At 43.5% G+C, this 22,694-nt stretch overlaps 1 long non-coding RNA gene across 5 annotated transcripts in view; it reads left to right on the forward strand.

Annotated features, from left to right (window-relative positions):
- LOC135973197 (uncharacterized) overlaps window positions 1-22,694 on the forward strand; it is a 133,804-nt gene that overhangs the window by 23,026 nt on the left and 88,084 nt on the right. For all 5 annotated transcript variants that reach the window (XR_010589919.1, XR_010589920.1, XR_010589921.1 and 2 more), the window contains exons 2-3: window positions 10,400-10,494; window positions 11,102-11,302. This is a non-coding gene — a long non-coding RNA (uncharacterized LOC135973197). The remainder of the gene's footprint in view (window positions 1-10,399; window positions 10,495-11,101; window positions 11,303-22,694) is intronic.

The following is a 22,694-nucleotide window of genomic DNA, read 5'->3' on the forward strand; positions in this document are numbered from 1 at the left end:
TTTCCTTACTGAGAACATTTGGAAGGAGTTTTCCAGATATGTGAGTCCTAATGAACAAGCTTCTTTGCATTTATGTGTTTACTTCACAATGAAATCTCTTAGCCTCCAAGCCAGACTTGACATTTTAAACTGTATGACTGTTCTGGAGCTTTGGAGGGAAAGGCTTACAAGGGTAATTCATCGTGGCAGAACAAATTTAGAAAGGAACAGAAAAATTGGTGTTGAGAGGCCAGTGTTTACATATGACGCTTCCATTTCAGCAGTTTATAGAAATGTGAGATTTAAAAGACCTGTCTGGGTGGCTGTGAAAAAGGTCTGCTTAGAAACTTGACCTAAAATCAGAGTGGGTTTGGATTTAGCAGCATTTGCAAATGTTGACCTTGGTCCAAGAGTATTTGTGTCTTTGTGATCTCAGACATGCTATTCATGGAGTTCTAGGACTGCCCAACTCCTCATCCTTCTACCTACAGATGTTGTCATAACTATAAAGGGAAGGGTAACAGCCCTCCTGTGTACAATACTACAAAATCCCTCCTGGCCAGAGACACCAAAATCCTTTTACCTGTAAAGGGTTAAGAAGCTCAGGTAACCTGGCTGACATCTGACCCAAAGGACCAATAAGGGAACAAGATACTTTCAAATCTTGGTGGGGGGAAGGCTTTTGTTTGTGCTCTTTGTTTTGGGGGTTGTTCGCTCTTGGGACTAAGAGGGACCAGACATCAATCCATGCTCTCCAAATCTTCTGAACAAGTCTCTCATATTTCAAACTTGTAAGTGACAGCCGGGCAAGGTGTGTTAGGGTTATCTTTGTTTTCTCAACTTGTAAATGTACCTTTTGCTAGAGGGTTTACCTCTGTTTGCTGTAACTTTGAACTTAAGGCTAGAGGGGGTTCCTCTGGGCTCTTTGAATCTGATTATCCTGTAAAGTTATTTTCCATCCTGATTTTACAGAGATGATTTTTTACCTTTCTTTCTTTAATTAAAAGCCTTCTTTTTAAGAACCTGATTGATTTTTTCTTGTTTTAAGATCCAAGGGGATTGGATCTGGACTCACTAGGAATTGGTGGTGGAAAGGAGGGGGAATGGTTAGTTTCTCCTTGTTTTAAGATCCAAGGGTTTGGATCGGTGTTCATCAGGAAATTGGTGGAGAAGTCTCTCAAAGCTACCCAGGGAAGGGAGTCAGTACTTGGGAGTGGTGGCAGCAAAACCAGATCTAAGCTGGTAATTCAGTTTAGAGGTTCACATGCAGGTCCCCATATCTGTACTCTAAAGTTCAGAGTGGGGAAGGAACCTTGACAGATGTCCTATCAGCTGGTTGCCCTAGGCCAGAGTACCTTACCTTAGATAGCCCCTCTATGCCTCTTTGGAGTCTCCACAGTACTTTAAACAGCTGCAACCTCAGGCCTTGTTGGGGCTGCCAGTTATGAACCACTGCCAACCCCAGCATCGAATGGTCTTTGGTGGTGTCAGAAAGCAGGAAGTAGAAGCTCATAAAGGCTTTAACATTGTTTCAGTGAGCTGCGAAGTATGGGTTTTCCCCTAATCCTTATCTTGACAGGGAGATTTCAGTGGTTAACCATTAATGGCTTTAGTCCCAGAGATGTCATAAAGCAGAGATTCTAGGCTGAGATGAATACAATAATTCATTAGAATGAAGCTTGGAAATATGCATAGATGAAAAGCAAAGTGAAGATTATTTTTTCCTCTTTTAATTAGAGGAGTTTTTCATGCATATGTCAATGGGAAGAAGCTCTAGGAAAGTTTAAATCGCAGTACCTTTAATGTTATCAAGTGAGAAGCAAGTCTTAGGGAAATTGTTTATTTAAATGAGGGAACCATTTTATGCATGCAGCTCTTAGAGACGCATATGGGAGTTGTGTATGACATATCTTCATTCCAGCTTTGTTATTCGCTTGTGTTTATGTACCTTAGTCAAAGCAGATTACTAGGTTTTCTATTTACTATGTATTCATAAGGAGCTCTTTGTGTGGAACTTTTATTTGATAAGGTATGGTTTTTATATTGGAATCTTCTTGTCAAAGCCATTTCTGTATAAAGAAAAGAAGCTTAAATGGCTATTGAAATGTAAAAACCCAAACCCTCCTTAGAACTTCTTATGATGATCAGGAATCCAAAAGCCCATTTAAAAAGTTATGTTCTTTGAGACAGATTGAGAGTTTATCAGCCTTGCAGAAAGGATGGTCCATAACTGCTCTCCTCAGGAGAAGCTCCAGAAAGGAATTGTGACAGAAAGGTTGTCTACGTGCTCGACTGCACTAGCTTAAATTAAGGTGTGATTGTAAAGTAATTCAGTTACTGTGTGGACACACTTACTTCAGTTTAATTTAGGGCTAGTCTACAGAGGAATCAATGCAGCTGTGTTGAATCAGAAATGTGAAAAAGCCATGCCCTTGAGCAACATAGCTAAGCCGACCTAAGTCCCCATGTAGGCAGTGCTAGGTTGACGGAAGAACTCCTCTGTCAACCTAGCTACCACCTCTCGGGGAGGTGGATTTTTACCACTGCATACTCTGCATCACTCACAGCAGCATGATGCAGATTCAACCTCATGGGTAGCCATGGAGCCAGTCACTTTAATTTGTTCACCCACCAAGAGTTTTGACTGATTAGCTGGGAGGAACTCGGTTAATCACCACTCAAATGCCACCTCCAGGAGAGACATGCAGATAGAACAATTAAGTGCTGCTAGTCTCAAAAGGAGTTCATTAGGATATAGCAGAGAACATGGAATAGAGCAAAATCTGCGCTAAGTACCACCTCCAGTTCCTGCCTTAAATTGACCATATGAAAATATGAGAATTTTCCAGTTTGGGTCTGTTGGATGTACCTCATAACGAGTGAGTGTTGAGAGAATGCGGAATCGGTCAGAGCCACCCAGAGGATTCAGGGGGCCTGGGGTCTTTGGCGGCTGGGGGCCTCCACTGCTGAATTGCTGCCGAAGACCCAGCACTTTGGCGGCGGGTCCCAGGGCGGAAGGACCCCCTGCCATGGGTCTTCAGGGCACTTCGGCAGCGGGTCCCAGAGCGGAAGGACCTCCCCGCCGCCAAAGATCTGGAGCGGAAGACGCTCCTGGGTCCTGGGCCCCGCGAGAGTTTTCCGGGGCCCCCGGAGTGAATGAAGGACCCCGCTCCAGGGGCCCCGAAAAACTCTCGTGGGGGCCCGTGCGGGGCCCGGGGTCTGGGGCAAATTGCCCCACTTGTTCCCCCCCTCCCTCCGGGGCGGCCCTGAATTGGTCAGTGCTACGCTTGGCTGATGCAGTAGCTCATGGTGTCGGACGCCATCAGGTGGTCGAGGGACATGAACATAGAACTCATCACCAGACATCGGCAATACCAGGAGGGATGAGTTGGAGTTCAAATGAGAAGTGCAGTAAGGAAAGTAACTGAAATACTTTCTTGATAGATTGTATTTTCTAAATGGACAATCTACCCTGATTCTCAATTAGTGAGGGACAATCTTCACTCATTGATATATGCTGATTATGTACTATATTTATCATTTGACTTTTAAAAACAAACACTGTATTTGTGGATAACCTAACCACTATACCCAGATGTACAGACACTCTTTTCTCAACCTATGTATTATATAATTTTAACATTAGCTTTAATAAAATTTTTAAATCTGTAAAAAATAAAATGCCCATGTTTGCTATTCACTTTGTTGGTCGTGTAAGACTAGATCTTTTATTTTTACATTACATTGAACTTATTTTCTAGATAAAGTGCCTCCTGGTTCTGTTGTAAAATAGTCCGACACTTTAAACAAGTAAAGAAACACTTAATATACTAATTAGAGGAGCAGCTGTTTTCAAAATCCTGATGTTACCTTAGAAAAATTATTCCAAGCTATCGAAAATAGCTGCTCCTCTACTTAGTACACTGAGTGCTTATACTATTTTCTTGTCAAACTTTTTCAGTACAACACAAACAAGCCATTTCAATAAGAAAATAAGATACGATGTTTCAAGCGATAATAAGTAGCAACTGCTCAACTTTAAAAATAAAATAGACTATTTTGATGATTATGTCATAATATGACATCATGATATGACATGACATGTCATATTATGCATTACAACTGCTGCTGCCATGAAATAATGTAAAATAAAAAAAAATTGAATCAAATTTTGTTTTAAAATGAAATTTCAAAAGCTTCCCAAACAAAAGCTTTCTGAAATGAAAAAAGTTTCAAAACCTTTTGTGGGAAACTGTAATACATATTTGTTTTAATATGTACATGTAGGGCCAGATCCTGGGAACAGGTGAGCACCTATATATTTTTGTTGCTGCCACCAGAGTCCAGCCACTCTCTGGGTTTGTCACAGAGGTGATTTGTCTCTAGGGTTATTCCCATAGGTGAAAGTAAGCCGGTAAGAGTCCGGTGCGCCATACCAGGGCAGATCGGCTTCCCCTGGTGGCAATTTAAAGGGCCTGGGGCTACCAGCAGCAGCTGGCCACGCCTCTTCCGGTTGAGGCCCCAGCCCGTCCTAAGGACTCTGAAGTACTGGTAAGTCCTTTAAGTTACTTTCACCCCGGTTATTCCAGCTAGGCAACAGAGTCTAACTGCTCCTTTTATTTAAACAGTTAAATGGAACAGCTCTGAATGAAATTTACCCAACTGAGTCCTTGTTTAGTTACTTTAGACCATTCCCCCTTCCCCCCCACTGGGGCCCAGCAGCGAGGTACAGGAATATTATCTCTGGGTCCTTCAGCCCTGCCTGTGTTGATTAAGTCTCTGTCACTTTTGTTCTCTACAAGGAAGAATTAAACAGTGGCTGCTAGCAATAACACTAGCTGGGTAAACTTTTATCTTTGTTGCTAATCTGTCCATGACACTAGTGCGTTATAAATTGAGTCACTCTCCCTCCCTCCTCTTCCCTTTCTACCTCCTTTCTTCAAGTTCCTTCTCCTTAACCTGAGTCCCTATATATAGCCTTTAAAACACATTTCTGTCTTGTGAGCAGTTACATTTCCAGCAAGATGTATCAATTCTACATATTCTATAAGTAGAAATCTTGTTAAAATGCTTAAAGCCTCCATTAACTGCTGCCATTTGTGTTGGTCCTTGTAGCAGCGTTGAGGACTCACTGGCATGGTGCCTCCTGCTGGTCATCTTGGGAATTAGCTCTTGTCCAGCCCGGAGCCCCCTCTGCTAGCTGGTGTCTCACCTGCCTCAGGCCCCATGTCCCTTCCAGACCCCGCAGTACCCCCAGACCCTGCAGTACCCCCACACTCTGGATCTCCCCTCCCAGGGGAACCCCAACCCTCTACACCCACCTTGCCTCAGTGGCTACTGCCAGCCGTCATGTAGCCCCTTCTCTCTGGGGCAGACTGCAGTCTGTAATGGCCACTCATCATTGGCAAGGGGGTTGGACCAGCTGCCTCTGCCTATCCCTGGGCTACACCTCCGCAGCCCCAGTACCTCTTTAGGCCTTGCACAAGGCCTCAGCCTGGGGAGTTGCCAGGCTGGAACTTCCCAGCTCCTCTTGCCTTTCCCCAGCACTGTTCTGCTTCCGGTACCCTGAGCTCCCAGGCAGTTAGGCCCTTCTCTTTCCAAGGCTGAAGAGAGACTCCCTGCCTTCTGGCCCTGCAGCTCTTTTATAGGGCCCAGCCTGGCCCTGATTGGCTGCCTCCCAGCCTTTTCCTACTGGCTCTCACCCCCAGCCCTCTCCAAAGGCTGACCGTTAACCCTTTCAGGGCCGGAGTGGGGTGACCACCCCGCTACAGTCCTCTATAGTCAAATCACTTAGGCCCTGATCTTCAAAGATGTTCAGGCACCTGAGGATCTGGTCCTTAGTTAGCCGCATTAAGATGCCTGGTCTGCATCATCACACACCTGCATATTATAGGCCTGATTCCTATGCTCAGGTTACTCCATTTTTACGGGGGTGATTTCAAAGGTGTTACACCACCCCAAAGCTAGATTAACCCATCAGTGGCTCAGGCCCAGGATGTTGCTGGTGTTTTACTCTTTTGTTTGGCTTCTCTTTCAATGTATTTCATGGAGACACAAGAGTTGTGTCACCTAAAGTAACTAAAATCTAAACTTCATAGAAATAAGCCCTGCCTGATGTGGCAGCAGAACTATATGCACAATAGAAAAAGCACAGTGCTGCTCTCTGGCAGGCTCCCTTGCTTCTTTGCTTCTGCGAATTTTAAGTCTGCCAAGAGTGAGAGACGTTACAGGAGATACGGTAGCTCGTCTCCGGCTCAGCTATAAACATCTCACTACAATAAAGCATCTTTCTAGCCTCGGCTGACTCCTAACAGAACATACTCATCTGAAATTGCTGGCAGCAGGTGTGCAGGGTCTCCCTGGGGGTTGTAGAGCTGTATATAATCTTATGATGTCTCTGTAGTTCGAGAAATCCATAGACCCACCAAACTTGTGCATCCGCCGTACAAATGACAAGTTCTGGGGGCAGAGTTGCTGGCCCATGGACTGAGTCTTTTTCTTTTTTTTCCTATTCCGTTTAAGCCTCAGGAGGAATGTAGTTAATTGTTGTAATTTGTTTGTGAAATTAACATACAAGAAGATAGAAAAGGTCTTCGGCAGCTTATCCCATTATGACTGGTGGGCAAATAATTTCATTACTGGGAAACATTAATGTACAGTGTATTCGAATACTACCAGCTGGATTTGTGTTCCACATGCCTTGTAGTGCCAGCGGAGGGGCTGGATAATGGACTAGGCACAGCGGTTCTCAAACTGTGGGTTGGGACCCCAAAGTGGGTTGCAACCCCGTTTTAATGGGGTCGCTGGGGCTGGCATTAGACTTGCTCGGGCCCGGGGCTGAAGCCAAACCACAGCCTGGGGCCGAAGCCCAAGGGATCCAGCCCGGGTGGTGGGACTCAGGTTACAGGTGCCTGCACCTGGGGCTGAAGCCATTGGGCTTCAACTTTGGCCCTCCGCCCGGGGCAGAAAGGCTTGGCAGACTCAGGTTTCAGTTTGGGGTCATGTAGTAATTTTTGTTGTCAGAAGAAGGTCATGGTGCAATGAAGTGTGAGAACCCCTGGACTAGGAGTTCCAATGTTCCCCTCAGAGGCATTAGGAGTTCCAATGTTCCCCTCAGCTCCTGTTGTCGAATTTGGTCTCAGCCTGGGGTGACTCCAGCTTTCCATACAGAAGTAAAGGAAGGACCCGGGCGACTATTATAAGATCATATGGTTAATCAATAGGGCAGGGTTACCTTCCACTGCTTCTTACTTCTCATAGACAAGATGGCAGAAGGGAGTTCTTAGGAGGGATTTGAAGGAAGTGAGAATACTTCATAAATAGTTTTTTTTTCCCCCTTGTGTGGAACCTACACATCTCAAAAAGATTCCTTTAATTCATGTGTCTTTCGGTAAATTAAGGGGGGAAATGGAAATTGCTGTTTCTTTTTTTATCTTTGCAGCTGGTATTTTATCCATACAATCCATCAAAAGGTATTTTGCCAGCAACGTTATTTAAACTGCAATAGGAGGCTAGTTACTCTTATTGAAAATGCATAAGATAAACACATTTGGCATTTAATTTGTTGTGGCCAACAGGAAAATAAATCACTGGGAAGTCAGTGTGAAGAAAATATTTGAGTAAGGTAGATATCTGAATCCACTGTGTGTGGTCTCTCTTATACCAGGACAATATATTTTGTATGCACGGTTTATTTTATATCAGGATAAGTAAAGTGTTTGGTTCATATTGTTTGTCATACTAACTTCATTTTAAAATGGGTTTTTGCTTGGGGAAGAATTTAAACATAGCTGAAGATGAAGCATCTGTCTAGCAGCTACTAGGTCAATAAACATTATTAGATATATTTGTATTAAACAGATCCCAGCCAGCCCCCCTTCACTTTCCCCAGGCAGTGGATTTTAGGCTCATTAATTATCTTCAGTAAAACACACCAGGCTTAGTAGTGCATGAATAAATGACTGCTTTGTTCCAAAGCTAAGTTTACACCTAATTTATTAGAGCCACAAAGAAAACAAATGAGAAGGGAGAGCTGAGACAGCTGGAGTCCTGAGAACCTAATCAGCCTAAACAAGGGAGTATAGTAGTTCAAAAAGAAAGTAGGAGTAGGATTGAGCAGTAAGGAGGGGGTGTAAAGGCCCTGATCAAGTGCCCATGGATGTTAATGGAAAAACTTCCTATTATTTCCAATGAGTGTTGGCTCTGGTCAATAGAATGGCTACTAATGGGTCCAAGGCATCTGATGTACAAGCTATCTATTTATGCATGAAATGCAGGAGGGCTATATATACATGCACACTGTGAAGGGGAAAGTGAAAAGAAGCTGAACTGGGTAGATCAGGTATCAGAGGGGTAGCCGTGTTAGTCTGAATCTGTAAAAAGCAACAGAGGGTCCTGTGGCACCTTTGAGACTAACAGAAGTACTGGGAGCATAAGCTTTCGTGGGTAAGAACCTCACTTCTTCAGATGCAAGTAATGGAAATCTCCAGAGGCAGGTATAAATCAGTGTGGAGATAACGAGGTTAGTTCAATCAGGGAGGGTGAGGTGCTCTGCTAGCAGTTGAGGTGTGAACACCAAGGGAGGAGAAACACTCAGTGTCCTCTGTAAATTGAGACCCCGGATGGGAGGGAGAAGAAAAAAGGTTAAGTGTGTGGTAACAAACAAAGCAAGAAGGGTAATCTGTATGGAGCCTCTCACCCTGGACAACAGCAAATATTCCATCCTTCATGAATCAGAGGATGAGCCAACTGAGAAGAGGACAAACCATGCAAACCAGCTACTTAAAAGCAAGGACTGCAAGGGAACCAAGGTATTGAAGAAGATACGTGATTTTGACTAGTGACTTCAGGGGAGTATAGGTAGAGCGTGTGATGAAACATCCCCAAGTTACCTCTGAGCCTGCTTAAGCCTGATGAGTCATCCCTTAGCCAGAGAACATGATGAATCATCAGAGGGCAGTTACCTGCAGATATTATGATAGGCCTCATGCCATTCAAGCAGGGTTCAGCCCATCCAGAGGTGAGGACCCACCCAGGTGATCCCAAGACAGGTAGATAGGCTCTCATAAGAGAAGCAGTCTCTTTAGTCTGCTCAGACTGTCAGAATCACCCATATACCTGTCTGGGGATGACTAATCAGCTTTAGGCAGGCTCGGGCTCAGAGGTAACTCTGGGAGAACTCATGTGAGAGAGAAAACGTGCACTGGGATTTGAAGAGATTACTGGAGGGTGAAGTTAAACAGTTACAACAACACAATGTTACCAAGTGACTAATAGTTACCGTTTTAGAAATTTGTATTTATTCTTCGAAGTCTAATAAATAAAACATTGATTGAAACCCAATATAAAGGGGAATAAATGAGAGAAACCAGGTAGGTGTGAAAATGTTGTGGGTTTTTTTGTTATTTTTAATAGCATTATTAAAAATGCATCAAACAGCTTTCAGACTCTGAGACGGAGGCATGGCAAGGGAAGAAGGTTGATTTGTGGTTACGGTCCTGGACTGGGGCTCAGGAGTTCATAATGGGGATAGTAATTTCTCTCATCCTTTGTCTGTCTTGTCTATTTAGACTGAAGGTTCTTCAGAGCAGGGACTCTCTCTTATGGTGTTTCTGTACATTGTCTGGCACGACACGGTCTCCGTCCCAACTGGGACCTCTAGATGCTATTGTAATGTAAATAATAAAGGAAATAGATAATAAAAATCATAGAAATTTTTTAATATAGGAATATTGTAATTTAATTTTTTTTACTTCTGGCCTGTAAGCTTGGGTACCTATACATTTGGGGGTGTATTAACAGGAGCATCGCTGGGATAAAACAGCTGGGGGTGTATTAACAGAAGTGCCATATGTAAGACATGGCTGTGGTGAGGCCTACTCGGCTGTGATGAGGCCTCAGCTGGAGTACTGTGTCCAGTTTTGGGCATCATACTTTAAGAAAGATGTGAACAAATTGAAGAGAGTCCAGAGGAGAGTAACAAAAATGATAAAAGGTTTAGAGACCTGACCTCTGAGGAAAAGTTGAAAGAATTGTGAATGCTTAGTCTAGAGAACAGAAGGCTGAGGGGGGGACATGATAACAGTCTTCAAATAGGTAAAATATTGTTATAAAGAGGATGGTGATCAATTGTTCTCCATGTCCACTGAGGGTAGGACAAGAAGTAATTGGCTTGGTTTGCAGCAAGGTCAGATATTAAGAAAAACTTTCTATCCATAAGGATAGTTAAGCATGGAAACAGGTTACCTAGGGAGGTTGTAGAATCCCTGTCATTGGAGGTTTTGAGTAACAGGTTACACAAACACCTGTCAGGGATGGTCTAGAGATACTTAATCCTACCTCAGCGCAGGGGGGATGGACTAAATGACCTCTTGGGGTCCCTTTCAGCCCTACATTTTATGATTAAAATTGATTATTGCAGTTTCCAACTGAAATAATAATGCAAAAGCAGAGACGAGGCTGGGAATGAGCAGCTCCTGTTGGAGACAGAAGATGGAACAGATGCTAGAGATTTTGGTGAGAACATCCGATTTGACTATTTTGAATTGTGAATGCTGTAATTTTGGGAGTGGTGGGTTGGTCCAACAGAAAGGTGGCAGATGGGATGAGAGGAAGATAATTAATAGAAATGTTAGCAAGCAGCCTTGTAGTTACTCAGGGTATTTATTCTGAAACGTGAATTCTGAAAATGGAAATAGCGTGAGGTTGCACAGATGGGATGACGACTGCATGGGGATGGGTACTAAAGGCTAAGACAAAGGACAAGCTGAAAATATGTAGAAATACAAATACTTAAACATGCAGTCTAGGTGGGATCCGGTAGTTGGGATGGGCATAAGTGTGTGCTGGCATTGCCTGGCTGATGCAGATGAGATCACAAGAGATGAAGATGGCTTTGGGTGGTTTTGTAAATATTAAGAATTTCAGATGTAGGCTCGGTAGGTGTTAATGAGAGATTAAAAGATTTGGCAGAGATTTGTGCTAGACTGAACGAGAATTTTTCAGCGGTGGAAGCACATAGTGGGCGTGGCAGTTGAAGAACAGACCACAAGGGCTGCTTGGAACATATCTGTATTCAACGCAAAAGAGGGTCAACCATCATTTCTCTGCCTCTTCCTACCAGACACTACCTGCTAGCAGCAACAATGGCTACAGACCTTAAGTAAGAGGCATGTTTTATGGCACAGCTCATTTGCACAGTGGTGAACTAAGCTGGCAGAGAAAAACATAGGAATGGAACACATGGAAAATGCCTATCATTAAGGAAGAGAGAAGAGCAGAAAGTTCCAAGAAATTCACACTCCTGTGCAGTCTAAACTACTTGGTAAGTACTGAAATACCAAGAGGCACCACAGAAAACCAGAAGACAGATAAATAGACAGATACCTTTCAGACATATGATGAAATCATGAAGATAAGGTCTACCCAGGGGTTCTCAAACTTCATTGCAACAAAAAAATTTCTACATGACCCCAGGAGGGGGGACAGAAGCTTGAGCCTGCCCACGCCCTGCTGACCTGGGCCGGGGGACCAAAGCCAAATCCAAAGGCGTCAACCCCAGGCAGGGGCCTGTAATCTGAGCCCCATCACCCAGGTCTGAAGCCCTTGGGCTTTTGCTTTGGCCAAGGATGGTGAGGCTCGGGCTTCACTTTGGGGTCCCAACCCACAGTCTGAGAACCACTGAGTCTCTGCTATAAAGAGTTTACAATATAAAGACTAGTATGCAATCAAAAGTAGCATTAAATCACAGAACAAAAAGACCTTCCTTTCCCCAAAGAGATCACAATGGAAGGCAGGCAGGATTAGGCTGTCTGAATAACAGGATGTGGAGGAAAAAGGGAGGTGGGCAATATATTTGTCAGAGAGTTCATAGGTTTCTAATAACAAGGCAACTTACATATAATAAAGATTAAAACCTCTCTTTTGATCAATTGAGTTGACCATCAGTTGAGTAGGTTACAAACAGCCCTGTAAAAAGTAGTGGGTTGGGGGGGGGGCAGGTTCATGTTAATGGGTGGAGGGGTTACTTAATGAACTGTTGCAAGCGTTTTAATTTCCATATGAGTTTTGATCTCAGCTCGAATTGCCATGCACTGCACGATTTGGTGGCTCCATATGACTTTCATTTGAAAACAGGCAAAACTCGGAAGCTGCCTTTGCTTTGAATTTTTGGGTTCAATGCAGAACTTAAAACAAAATTCAGGAGATGATCACTAAACCTGAAAAGAAAAAAAAAGATTCACATGGACTGCTCTGATCCAAAATAATCTGGTTTCTCAAAACTCTATGTCACAGGAAGTGCGTGACAGAATGAGAGTCTGAAAATAAGGAGGAGGAGGCTAGAATGTAATAGAAGTCTGCAGGTGGGGATGAATTCATGATGAGACTGATCTACCTTTAACTTACCAGCAGGTGGCACTTTGGGATTCCTTTAAATAGTGAAACCTCTGGAAGGTCTACGTGATGCACACACGTAGCAGGTTAAATAGACAGTGCTCTTGGTATTATATTTCAGCAAACAGAGAATGTGAAAGGAATGATCAGCAATGGAGATGATAAACGGAATTTAAGATAAATAATGGACATCAGTTTCTTTGCCCTGGGTACCAGAAAGCTTCAGACTTATTCTCGGTGTCAAAAGAAGATTGTTTGGCTCAGGTGGTATGAAGCATCAGCTGCTGGATGTTAATACGAATGCATTTAGTGTCAGGAAATCTAACTCCCATCTTCTTCCTGACACGAAGAAGCGATTACTGTCAGATACAGGGTTCGTACTCGCAGGAGTGTACAGTGTCAGCATAATGGGCATTCATTCCAGGCCTCGGACAACATAAGCTATTCAAAAGGCTGCTGTCATTCTGAAAAGCAGTGTTATAGTGAGACTTTACAAAACAAGGGCAGGGAAGTTTCCTCTATATTCTTCTGGTTGGGAGGGGAGAATGGATTTGCTCACTCTTTGGAAGAAGGAGAGGGTCAGCGCTCTCTCTGCATTAGTTCCATGGCCCTGTAGAGCTTTCCCCAGCTCCATGATAACAGAACATTCCCAATGGAAAAATGCTAAGACTTCTTTACTTGTTACAGCCCCTGGCTGCCCAAAGGGTTCCTTTGTGTAGAGAGGGTGTGGGGCATGTTTCTAATCCCATTACTGTTGAAATTAGGATTCCCCAGGGCAAATAGTTATGATTATGAATTTGAAATTTGCTTGCTGTAGGATTTTCAAAGAGTTCAGCACTTGCTTTGAAAACTCAAGCCGTAAACTCTGCTTTTTGAGAAAACTTTTCATCTTTGCGAGAATATTTGTGCAAAGCAAATGCAGGAGGGGATGAGAAAACGGTCAATGCAAATTAATTTGTATATTTGTAGAAAGTGTCTTACAATACTTGCCCAGCTCCACGGGGTCTGATCCAAGTCTATGAAGTCAATAGGATTCCTTCCATTGACTTCAGTGGGCATGGGTTGGGCCGGGCCGGATCAGATGAAAATACAATGCATAACTCAATCACAGGAAATCATACGCACCCAAATTCCTTAACTTAGTTTAAGTTAATTGGCTTTACTTAGATCATTTGAAGATGGGTCCCATACTACAGAGTTTTCGTTGTGTTCTTGTAAAGTCCTCACTATCCTGAAAGCTTTCCTTCTTTGTCTTCATTAGATTTGACTTCAGAAGAGAAGTAGTTTTTCCTCCCTAGAAGGACAGATTAACCATTAGTTTGTTGAAAAATACCATCCACCAGGGGTACGGCATTCCACTTAGATGGAATTTGACTTTGCTATGCCAATTATTAATGTATGAATTTCAAAATATGTTTTATGCTGATAAAGCTTCTTACAGCTTTTCCTCTAAAACTATATGAAAGAAAGTGGTGCTGACATAAGTACTTTGGAATAAATAATGTGCAATAGCTTCTACTATAAATATATGCCAGTTCATTATTTTCTCTAAACTTTTAAAGTAGCTATGTTGATTAGTTATCAGTTGTGAGGAAAGTCACTTGGGATTGCCATGAAATCTGAATTTGCTTGCAAAACAATTTTCTATTTTAAATCTGGTCAAACTGGCAATTATTTTTCTAGCCTAGCTACCCCCTTTTCCCTCTTCATCGGTCTGTATTTTCACACTGTATTATCCCCCCTTTTGTATTTTGAAGTGAAATTCCTGCTTGTGAAAGGTGGCTGAATGACAGTGTTGGAATGTTTACTCTCCGGATAGGCCCAGCTAGTCCTCTCCTACTAACCCTACTAGTGTGCTTCATTCCAGAGGGACAGCTTCCAAGGATGAAAAGCTACAAAATAAGTTCATTCTTCCTATCCCTTCAACCATTGACGTCTTCTGAGACTGCCAATAAATATGCCAGTTGTAGTTTTTGTGGCCTGTATGCTAGATCTGGAATGAGACTACTGACTCATTTTGTGCAGGTCACTATACAGCTGTTAGATGATGATGGAGACATTTGGTCACTACTGATCTGTGCTGGATGGTGTTTCTTCTTTATCTGATCAAGTTTTTGGTTGCTAGCATGGAGAACCTTCCCATCTCTCTCTTTTGAGTTGGGAATTATGTAGAAAAAGTCTGAGCAAGAAAACAACAATAGGGCAAGTGTGGGTCAAGGAGAGTCAAACAGGCATCATTTAGATGAATTGTTATGATTAGAGGCCATGTCATCTCGCAGATAGAGACCAGAACTGGGATTCAGGAGATCTGAGGTGTGGTCAGGACAGTCCTGTGCCCTAGCTATTCCTCAGTTGCCCGGGTCCATACAAATACGGAGAGATAAACAAGAGAAGCCTCTAGGGCTGCCTCACCAGAATTAGGGGCTGTCCTGGCTCCCAGCAGTCCCAGTATTGGGTGGGGAGGAGCGAGATGCTCCATCCCCTTCAATTCTACAGCAGGCTCAGCTCCAGCACCAGAACAAATTTGACCCAATGACTTGTGGAAGTTGACTAAATTTCCCCGTCTTCCCACTGCTTACATTTTTACATGGCATCTTGATGAGTGAGACAGCCCTATAACCGTTGTATTAGTATAAGCATCTGCCTCAGGGAGCACCTTAGTCCACAACATTCCATAATTTTCATTCCCCTTCATAGCTGATTCGCTTTTACCCAACTTTAATAGACCTCTGAGAGAAAACTACCCAATAGCTGTCAGTCTGTGAACATTTCAGAAGCCTTGGAGCAAATGATACCTTTCTCACTGCTTCCAGCCCTTCATACATTGTTAATGGAACATTTCTAGACTTGGGCATCTTCAAGTTGGAACCATCACTTCTGACAATCTGCCTGGTAAAGGTCATCAGCATAGTAATGAAGCCACACACACTACTGCACAAAGAGAACACGAATGACAGCTAGTGCTGGGAAGTAAACGGTACAGCACTGCACATACCACAGTATCTGACAGCTACAACCTCTATTGTTAATTTACCTTCATGCCCCAAGTTGAGAAAATTAGAAATAATTGAATGAGTCAGAAATGGGAAGTTCTGTGTTTTCTGGGGTTAGTTCTGTTCAATAACTGGACGAGTATGTGTGTATTAATATTCAGGTAAGGTATAGAGAGGAAATCTCTCAGTTTGTATCCCATGAAATATATATAAAGGCAGATCATCTCCAAGGCAATTCCATGAAGCTGCTTTCCCGGAGATACTCCTCTATTGTCCCCTGAGGCAGGGCCGGCTCCAGGCACCAGCCGAGCAAGCTCGTGCTTGGGGTGGCAGATTCCAAAGGGCGGCATTCCATCTAATTTTTTTTTTTTTTTTTTTTTTTGGCGCTTCACCGCTTTGGCCGCCCCTGCAGGTTTTTTCTTTTTGGTTTGCTGCTCCCGCCGCCCTGTAGGGATTCTCAAATAATTCTTCTTCTGACCACTTGGACCACAGTGGATACAAATATTATTCTAAGGATTTTAAAAACTGGAAAGCTGTTTTTTATGCACAACTTTTAAGGCACTGATTGGCTATTACACCTGCCTCGGAAGCAGTTTTATTTATTTATTTGGCATGTACAATCCGGTCAAGCCAAGTCACAGCATTCTCATCAACAATGTTCAAGGCACGAAGACCTCCAGGAAGTTGAGTCATTTTGCAGACCTCAGCAATGTGTGTCATGGTTTGTGGCTGCCCACCTTGACAGAGTGGACTAAAATGCCACTGAAATTCTGCAGCACAAATTCTGTCTGTCTGATATGAAACCGGTTCAGAAGACTCCATTGCCTTCACAGTAAATCAAACCAGTGAGATTGGATGTTAATGGAATTTGTTAAAAAAAGATTTAAAAAGTTTATTTTTAAACACAATTTGGCTCTCAATGGCAGCAAGTTAATCCTCAGTATAATATATTACTGTGACAAACCATATATAATTCTACAATAATTCAACCACACGCCTTGATATTCCTTCAGATCTGTGTAACTGGGGTGTATTTTCTGAACAGTCAACAAAGTAACATATGATGTTGAGTGGTGATAGAAATTTGACATGGTACCGTGTCTCAGCTCTTAGGGATATGGCAAGCAGCCGAAGACTGATTGAAGTTTGGAATCCAGATCTTATCTTTTAGGCTTGGAAGAAATATTAATCCTGAATCCATGAGTTTCACTTATATACATCATGCAAAAATATTAATGATCAGTGAGTTATACCTTTTGGGTATATATCATAACTAGTGTGGTAGGGGTAGTGAGTATGTCAGGCCTACTGACACAGCGCAGTGAACCACAAATGGGCCTCTGTATCATGGTTGCCTACAACAAAGTTTGAGAAATGATTGACACCTGAGAAAAGCAGAGTGGGAGTGTTGTGCATCCTTTCTGCACAAGTTTAAATGTTTGCACAAGAGGCAAGGCATTAGAGAATCAGACCCAGATAACGTCACTGGAGTTATGCCAGACTCACCCTAAGGTCAGAGGAGAATCAGGCCTCCAGTGTTGAAGTATTTGTGTAGCCCCCTGCTATTCTAGATGCCTCAAAGAAGAGAAGAGGAGGACACTTTAAGGTACCTGAGTAGCCACAGGGGGCCAAGCCAAGAGCCTAATTGACATGCCAGGACAACCAACAACTGGACCCAGATAGCCTGCATATGTCTGGAACTGCTCACACCTGTGTACTGAGCCCTGCAAGACTGGCTACAGTGATTTGCATTTCAGCAGCATGGGGAGATGCAGCCATCAATTGCTGTATGAGGGAAGGAGAGCCAACGCATTACACTGCAGAGGACTAACCGCCGGCTGCACCTGAGAAGTCGCCCCTGCACTGGAAGCCAGAGCTTGCAAACACTAGAAAGCCACTATACCCGGAAGGCTGCTGCTTGCTCAGGGAGATACACCACAACTTTCCACCAAATACCAACCCCACCACCCAGTGAAGGCTTATTGGGAGACCCAGGGTCTCCTGTAGATCTGTGTATTCACTTTGTGGGCTGTTGACTATTTGAGGCACAGAGTGTTTGATTATTGTTATGTGATGGGTTTTTTACTCATTTGTTACCCTCGATTCACCCTGCCTTCTCCCTTTCATCCCTGGTTCCTACCTTTACCCTTTCTTTTCATTTAACCTTCTCTTTTCCTGGAATAAAGCATGAGTTTCTCCATTGGTTCTTTTTAAAAAAAAATATAATATTAATGTCCTAGAGATCGTGGGGGTTGAATGTTGGTGTATTCACTCAGCCATTTAGCATAGGCATTGCACACTGACAATCCAGGTAGCTCCAGTAACCAGCACGCTAAGATCAGACACCTACCAAGAGCACAAGAAATCTGGTCTTAAGGTGGCCCTACAAAGCCACTTAGGAGAGGGAGCAAGTGAACTCTACCACCCCAGGGGTGCTCTAGCAGGGGCTTACCTTTAATTATTTTTTACAAGTGTCATTGCTGAGGCAGTGTGAGACCCTAGATAAATAGACTGGTCACCACTGTGGGCACAATCCACCTCCCTTTAAAGTAAATGGAAAGCAGTACTGACATTGACTTCAATGATGGATGGGCCAGGCTCTGAAGTATGACCAGATGGCTACGTTCAAGTCTGAGAGGTAGGAGTCTACCATTTTTATCAATCAGGAAACTAGCCGCAAATATTGTAGTAAGCTTTCCTCTACTAGAAATTACCTTAGCAGCCAAGTAGTTTGGATTCATTTTTGGAAAGCTAATACAGATGAGACAGGTTTACAGAGCTGGAGGGATAATTTTTTAAGGTAAAGCACAGGAATTTAAATGTTGTGACTCTCATTATTGTCAAGTTAGAAACCCTGAAAATAATGTGTGGAAAAGAAACACAGACATAACCTTAACTACAGCTGTGCTGCCATAATCATGGCTCCTGCTATAATGTGCAGAGCTAAGTCTGTTTTGTGAATTTTTCTCTTTGTGGGTTAATGAAAGAACCCAACAGCCCCGTTGACTACGCAAATCAACAGTAAATTAAGTGCATCCTGTCAGCTGAAGGTAATTTTAATGGTAGGCCAGGGGTCTCTCACTAATTAAAAGAAACATTTATTACTTGCTTCTGGGATTCGTTCCAAGAATGGAAAATACAGTTCCAAATGGCTTTCAAAACAAATCGCTTTCCCCCATCGAGTGCTGTACCTCAGACCAGCCAAAGATAGAGTGCATGAGGGGCGAGAGAGGTGGTGAGTGGAAGAAGGAACAAAAATGAATAGAATGGACTAGTAGGGAACATACCAAAGAAAGAATAAGCAACATGTCAAAGGAGAAGCAAGGGGGATTAGAAGCTTTCTATCACATTAAGCAAAATGACAATTCACCTTCCTCACACACACCGCTTCTCAAGTACAGTCTCGTGTATTTTGGCTATAAATCCTCTTTCACCCAACCCCTAGCTTGGGCTGGTCGCTTAATGTAATTTCTGTTCTGCAAACCACCCTGGGCCTCAATCCTACAATGAGTTCTCTGCAAGCCTGTATCCTCATGAGGATTATTGCAGGCTCATGGCCTTAGGGTGAAACCTGGGTCACTGAAGTCAATGAGAGGTTTGCAAATGACTTCAATGGAGCAAGGATTTCACCCTTAGCATTGAATTGGTACAGAAGCATTTCCAGAAACCCTCATCTAGCTTTTTCTATCTAACCGGTTTTCTCTGTCTCCCATTTTCAAGAAGGGCTCCAAAACTGGTGGAGCTCATCAGAAGTTTTTGAATTTTTGAAGGTTCAAACAACTGTGGGGTTCTTTTCCCCCATGGAAATTTTTTTTTTAGAAGTTTGAAAAAATGAGTTGTTTTGACCAGCTCTAATTGGCGGTTCTCATGTCTCTGTGGGACAGAGAGCCTTCTCCGGGGTCTGGTCCAGCATTGTGGAACACACTTCCCCAGGAACTAAGAACCATCTCAAACCTCCCCACCTCCTGCTCCAGGTGCAAGGTGAGGTGCACTTCTGCGACCTGCCTCCTCTAACAAACATAGATCAACATGTAATTATATAGATATATACACAATTCCAAACCAAAACCACTCCACTGCACACACCTCTCCCCGGGGAGAGGACGAGAGAACAAACACATGGCAGATGTAGTCATGTCACTTAGTGCACTCCTGGAAGGTGCTCGGATACTACGGCAATAAGAGTGGTAGAAGAACTTATATAAAATAGGCTGGGTGGTGAGACCTGAAAACACCTGTCTGTGGGGGGAAATGGAGGCACTCCTTCTGGTTCCTTGATTGGTGTTAACAGAAACAGTGGTGCTACGGTGCCACAGGAGCATTGGTAGCACAGCTGGGCAGAGGTGCTCCCATGCTACCACAACTCATTATTTCTTGTGGAGGTAAGTGTGGCAGGAGTGTGTCTGTAGTAATGGGTCGGGGCTGAAATCAGGAAAAGACACCCCTCTCCCCCGCCTAAGGTGAAAATTGTGCATCTATTTTGGTTGATCCCTTGGCACGACCACAATAAACACGATTAATAGTAAATATTGGTGAGCGCTTACTCACAGGAATAGCCCCTTTGACGCCAACCAACATGAATAAGAAGCGGCACAATCTAACCCTAAATCTTCAACCTTAACCCACAGGGTTGTGCTTACAAATGTCTTGCCAGTTTCTGCAGCAGGAAAATTCTCCCCCAGCAGGAACCAGGATTTTTAGGGCCCCGTACGTTGTGCCAGCACTTTTTAGGCAATGGAAAGGGGTTGGAGCATGAATGAGGATCTGATTCCAGGTTTCTGGTCTCTTTGGGCCAAAACCAACATCAGTGTAGAGAAAATTAAGCTGCTTTATACATGTGTGTTTGTGTTTCACTCCTTTCAGAATGGACAAATAAGTGTCTCTATGTATCTTTTACGGTCTTATTTATTCAGCTTCTGCAATTAATGCCATTCTATAAAGGGTTCTTTTGTTGGTATTGAGTATTCTAGTCCTCTCCCTTTTGTTTTTTAATGGGGAGAGCAAGGACAAGGAGGTGGGTAGGGGATGTTTCATGTTGACAATGACTGACCAGTGGTGAGGTTTTTGCCTTGTTTTCACTTTGCCTGTTCCAGCCACTCACGATTGTAACTATTGTCAATAGCACCATTTTCCCTTTGCTGAAATGTCTTCTTTGTCGCAATGTCATTCCATAGCTGGCCCTCTTCAAAAGAGTGATTCCATCACCTGACAGGGATTCTGCATCTTTTGTTCAGCCTCTTTGTTCTGCATGGTAACTTGTCTGTTTTCCTATCACTCATAAGATACAAGCCTGGGTTTTAACCATATTCATCACTTTTAGTTCAGCTCACAGCAGAAAAACACGCCTCTTTTATTTTCCCTCTCTAGGTCGGGTTGATCTGTACATCGGCAGTGGGAGTGGGGGGAAATGAAGCTTACGCAGCTCTTCCATCTATCTCTGTAGATGAGAAGAAACCAGTGGAGTCAAAGAGCCGCCCATGTAGAGATCAGTGGGGATTTTGCCAGTGACTTCAATGGGAGAAGGATCTGGCACTTACACAAACGAAGTTCTTATTTGGGGGTCAGGAAGGCTAATGCGCTTAATTTGTTTTGGGGTATTTTAGATGGTTTGTATTAATGTTAGGATTTTTGTCATGCCCCTGCAATGCTCTCAGCAGCTGTTGGCTGGGGCATGGGAGCGACCGAGAGCAGGATGTGAACTTTGATTTCCTGTGAGACTTGGCTGCCTCTAAACGGCTAAGCTAACCCAAAGCAGGATATTCCAATTAATTAGGTTACGGCTGTATTGTGTCTTTGCATGAGTCACTGGGTGCAGATTTTGCTTTGCCTGGTTGAGTCAGTACAATAGGCAGCTGCTTCCTCCAGCAGGATTAGAGATGGGATGATTTGGGGTGGCTTTGGCCTGGGCAAACTCTCAGTGGCATGTCTTGCCTTTTGCAAATGGAAGGCATCATCTTTCCTGGATGTGGGATTTGGATTGGCTGGAACTAGATCTGTGGGATATTTTACATCTTCCTAAATTTGCCTGCTCATTTGTGAGTTTCTAACTAAAATAATTTTGTTCCTCTTGAAATTGTGTTGGTCCTGCTTCTAGGCTTGCTGCCAAAGGAATGAAACAAATAAAATCCATGAAGACCCCAGTATGTAGGAGCACACCGCAGAGTGATCTAATCACTGCAAGCTTATCTGTTAACCTAATGATGCAGGAACCTCAAAAGGCCTGGAGCAAACTTCGGATGTCTGGCTGTCATGTAAACCTAACTAAATACCTTCCAGGCTCCACTGTTCCTGATCCACACATAACCCCACTTCCTTTATCAAGGTCCTCCGCATGACTACATCCATTGCTTCCTAGCTGGTGCTGTGCTCTCGGTAGGGATGTGTGGTGGACTGATGTTCTCCTCACACCCTCAGCATGATGGAGAGTAGCCTTGCTCTTTCCTCTGGCATCGTCAACAGCTAGCGATGCTTCACTAGCCTGGCTCTGGCCCTCCCTTTTCGTAAGCATGTTATACCTCAGACCTGCCATAGTGGCCAGGTTTCCCAGAGCTAAGAGAGAATTGGCATGATGAGAGGAATTGACTTTGTTTGACAATTCAGGGCTATTCTTTGTTTCCTCTGTAACCCACGGGATCCCTTATTGCAACACCATTTGCCTAACCAGAGAAGAACATGGATGTATAAGTTCAGCAAAAGAACATTGTTTACATAGCTCTTTCACCGAACTTACATGATCTTAGGCAAGTGAAATAATAAAGTGTCTACAGCTACAAGGCTCAGTGCAGCTTACAGCCAGTACATGAAATACATCTTTTAATAAGGCGATTCCTCTATCGCTATTTCACTCCAGCCGGATTTCTAAGGGAGAACACTAATGAGCAGATGGATTTCCAAAGTCTTAGAAAAATATCAGAACAAACCCAGGACTTGCACATTGGTGGGTACAGAGTGACCCTCATCTCAGGTATTTGTTTGACTGTGCTGTGTATTCTCTCCCCGCCTCCCTTCATTTGTTGTGAACACAGAGTACTCCAAATTCACTTTGAAACAATGCTAGACAATATCTATTGTCCAATGGGCCTGATCCTGAGAGACGTTAGCACCTTCCATGAGCTGCTGTGCTCCGTCCGCTCCCATTACAAGATGCATTCAGCATTTTGCAGGATGGGCCCCCGGTGTTACCATGTTACCCAGGAAACTAGCATCTGCCATGGAAACTGAGCCTCTGTTTCTATTAGTAACAGCAGCTTGTGACTATGTTTAAGTGAGTGCGTGTTCTTCTTGGCTGGGGCAAATGAGGGGGAAGTAAGAACAATGCAAGGAGCTTTC

The sequence above is a fragment of the Chrysemys picta genome, chromosome 8, assembly GCF_011386835.1.
Source record: "Chrysemys picta bellii isolate R12L10 chromosome 8, ASM1138683v2, whole genome shotgun sequence".
NCBI lineage: Eukaryota > Metazoa > Chordata > Testudines > Emydidae > Chrysemys > Chrysemys picta.